This window comes from Akebia trifoliata, chromosome 12 (genome assembly GCF_017979445.1).
Source record: "Akebia trifoliata isolate Shusen 1 chromosome 12, ASM1797944v1, whole genome shotgun sequence".
In the NCBI taxonomy this organism is placed as follows: Eukaryota; Viridiplantae; Streptophyta; class Magnoliopsida; order Ranunculales; family Lardizabalaceae; genus Akebia; species Akebia trifoliata.
Window position 1 is genome coordinate 33,510,199 of NC_141386.1, and position 3,941 is coordinate 33,514,139.

The 3,941-nt window shown below is 30.6% G+C and overlaps 1 long non-coding RNA gene across 1 annotated transcript; it reads left to right on the top strand.

The window, feature by feature from the left end:
- The first annotated feature begins 963 nt into the window (after positions 1 to 963).
- On the top strand, positions 964 to 2,398 carry LOC147389703 (uncharacterized). The gene is made up of 3 exons (XR_015170690.1): positions 964 to 1,530; positions 1,777 to 1,844; positions 1,933 to 2,398. It is a non-coding gene; the product is annotated as an uncharacterized LOC147389703 (long non-coding RNA).
- Positions 2,399 to 3,941: the final 1,543 nt, after the last annotated feature.

A 3,941-nucleotide genomic window follows, 5' to 3' on the forward strand; every position in this document is an offset into this window, starting at 1 on the left:
CCAGGTTTTGACGAAGATCTGTATCAGTTATGATGGATCACAGATGTACCTTAAAATAGCTCATGACGTAATGGGGTACCTCATGTGTTTGTCCAAAGAAACAGCAAAAGTACAATTTTGTTTCTTTATTTTTGCCTTTTATTTTTTCAATTGTTGACCAGGTGGGGGACCTATATTTCTAAGTCCCAAGAGCAACCAAGACGTCACGACTCAAGACAGAAGTTGGAAAATGCCCTTTTTTTATTAAGGCCCCATGTGCTTTTGGAAATAATCATACCTCCTTTGACTGTTGACCAATGCAATGACTCTCTTAGGATCTTAATGTACCAACCCCATTGACCAACTATTAATCCTAAACTGAAAACACCAAACCAAGTTTTCCATAGGAGCTTGTTCGAGGACACGAAATAATAGATTTCCAACGCCTTCTATAAAGTATCATTGTGGCTGTCATCAATCAAAGTTTTATACAAAGTAGAGGGCTGACTAAAAGCATGGTGACAAAAATCTTATAAAAAAAAAAAAAAATCATGATTAAATCACGATATTAATATTTATTGATTAAATCACAAAATTTTTTCAAAATATCTTTGTTTTAAAAAGAAAATTCATGATCAATAGTGATTTAATTGACATTTAAAAAAAAAAAAATCACAGTTTATTTTATTTTTATCATTTTTAAAGTATACTTTTTTTCATTTAATATAAAATAAATATATATTTTTTATACTTAAAATAATTATTTTTATTTTTTTAATTTATCCAATATTTCTCCTACTTTAGTGAATTTTTCCAAAGCATTCTCTTGCCGAATTATTCCCTAACCCTGGCTTTGTCACTATGACTAAATGAATTATTTCTTCATTTAATTACGTCTAAAGTTGCGTCTTCTGTTATTAAACAGTATATGTATATATATACTTATTTTATTTATTTATTTTTTTCCTTCCAAATCTTTTTTTTTTGTTTTTGTGTGCCAAAGTTTGAATTTCCATATCCAAGTACAGGGGATTTTTCTATTTAACATACTTCTCAGGGAGGTAGTATTAAAAAGTTCATTTTTGTTTTCAAACTTTGGGGGTGAGTTACATCTTATAAGAAAGTAACTCTTGAAACAAAAATATTGTCTCTCTCATGTCTCATCTGACACTTTCATTGAAAATGGCAGAAACAATTTCCATTTCTGCAACTAAAAAGTAGTAATCAGAATTTTTCTTTTTTCCATTATTTATTTATCTGTAACACCCACCATATATAGCCTCTAACATATAATGTTTTGTATTCAGGGTGCTGCAGTTACAGGAAGCAACAAAGGAATTGGATTTGAGATATGTAGACAATTAGCTCTTAATGGAGTCTTGGTGGTATTAACAGCCAGAAATGAGAAGAGAGGTGTTGAAGCTGTTGAAAATCTCAAGAAATCTGGACTATGTGATGTTGTTTTTCATCAACTTGATTTGATGGACCCATCTAGTATTTGCTTCCTTGGCAGATTTTATCAATTCTAAATTTGGCAAGCTTGATATCTTGGTAATAATTCGATATAGATCTTTTGATAAGTTTCCATTTTTTATAATTATGTTCAAACCGCGTCTTCAGTTATTGAAAGTGTGTTTATATCTGCTTTCATCTCAAAAGATCTCTACATACACATCTCTTCATTTGAGTAAAAATTTCAACAAAAAGATAAAGTGGAATCCAATTGCTTGGCTAATTATTTTGTTCTTTTACAATGTCAGTGCTAATGAGTAGATACAAAACTGGAACTCAATGCAGGTTAACAATGCAGCCATTAGTGGAACCATGATGACATTTTAAGGAGCCAAACCAGTGGGGATGCTGTGGTAAGTCTTTGAGAAAATAGTTTATTAACAGGTTTTTGTAAGTTTTTGCTATAGAAAGGACTTATATAACTACTCTTCATCAATGCAGAGCAATTTAATGAAAGCAATGACACGAACATACGAATTAGCAGAAGAATGTCTAAAAACAAACTATTATGGCACCAAAGGAGTGACAGAAGCACTTCTTCCCTTCCTTCAGCTCTCCAAATCAGCGAGGATTGTTAATGTTTCATCCAAACGGGGCAAGCTGCAAGTACAAATACTTTTCCCTATTAGTGACATATTGGACTAACGATTGTCTTCGTATTCCTATTAGCATAACAGCTATTGGGCTAGAGATCCATCCCTGTTCTAAACCGTTCATATTTTACTTTCGATATATTAGCAAAATTACTTGATCCAAAAAGAAATTTGTGTTGGTAATTTGTAAATAAATGGAGACAAAAAAGGTCTACCTTGTTGTACTTTTCCTGCGCTTTACGAGAAAAAAAAATGTTCTCAAGCTCATGTACTCTTAAGTTATTCACTTTCTTTCTCTAGTTGTATCTAATAGTAGTGCAAGTTATAGTATATTAATTATACAATGTGCAACTGGACTTAATTGTATCTTGGACTTGAATTAATAATCAAAATGTTGGACAAAGTGATGGGGATATCACATTAAACACAACGATATTCGTCGTGGTTTCTAGAAAATCCAAAATTAACATCTTATGTTTCTTATCTAAGCCTTCAATTTCCAATGTGAGCCATTACCTACGACCAATTTATTGTTCTAATCGTGTTGTTTTAGTATATCTCCAATGAGAGGGCTAAAGCGATACTAAGGTGCTGTTTGTTAAACTGACCAAATAAGTGCTGAATGATTATAATTGGTAAAACTGTATAAGCGCTTAATTTAAGTGCTAAAATTGTTGTTTGTTTACTAATCTGAATTGTGCTGAATTGATTCAAATTAAGCGTTGTAATCACATAAATCTGTTTGTTACTTAATGCTGAAAACTGGTAAATTGACTATATTACCTTTTTCAACTGTTATATGTTTAAGAGGAAATTATTAATAAAATCCAAAAATAAAAATTATTTATTAAAAAAATACTAAATTTAATGAAATTCATTTTGGGAACCTAGCCGAACAAATTCTCTCTCCTCCACATCATTTAAAAAGTAAAATTTAAAATTTTTTAATTCAAATTAAAAAATACTATTAATTCAAATTAAAGAGAGAGAATATTAAATATAAATATTTCGTTAAATATTAAATATTAAATATTCAAAAAAATAAAAAAGGAAAGAGGAAAATTCTCTCTCCTCTTTTATTTTTTCGAAATATTTAATATTATTTAAATACTGGACGAGAGAGAAAATTTCGACCCTTAAAGGGTCGAAATTTTCTCTCTTTAATTTGAATTAATAATATTATTTTTAATTTAAATTAATATTATTTAATTTGAATTAATATTAATTAATTTGAATTAATATTATTTAAATACGTAGATGAGAGAGAAAATAGGAGAGAGATAATATTGATGTGGGTTGCCTTATTAATTTGTGGGGTGCTTATATTATTATCATTGTTGAAACTGAATTGCATTCAGTATTAAGTGCTGAAATCAGTGTTAAACAAACACCCCCTAAGTGATGTTGATGGTCTCCCTGAGGAGAGAGTTGATGGAGTGTTGAATGAGTTTCTAAAGGATTGTAAAGAAGATTTGCAACAAAGCAAAGGCTGGCCTAATGCCTACTCAGTCTCTAAAGCAGTTGTGAATGCTTACACAAGGATTCTAGCAAAGAAGCACCCAGATTTAAAAGCATAAATTCTGTTTGTCCTGGTTATGTCAAAACAGACTTGACTGCCAATACTGGGTTCTTGACTGTTGATGAGGGCGCTGAAACTCCTGTGTGGTTAGCTTTGTTAGCTAATGGTGGATCTTCTGGCCTCTTCTTTTATCGGAAGGAAGTAGTAACATTTGACTGAAAAAAATAAAATAAAGGTTTTATTGAAATCAAATAAATGTCGATGTTTGACACTTCAGTGGCTCTTCCACATGTTTGTATGTTATATTAGTTTTGGGAATCAGTTTACTTGTTCTTGAG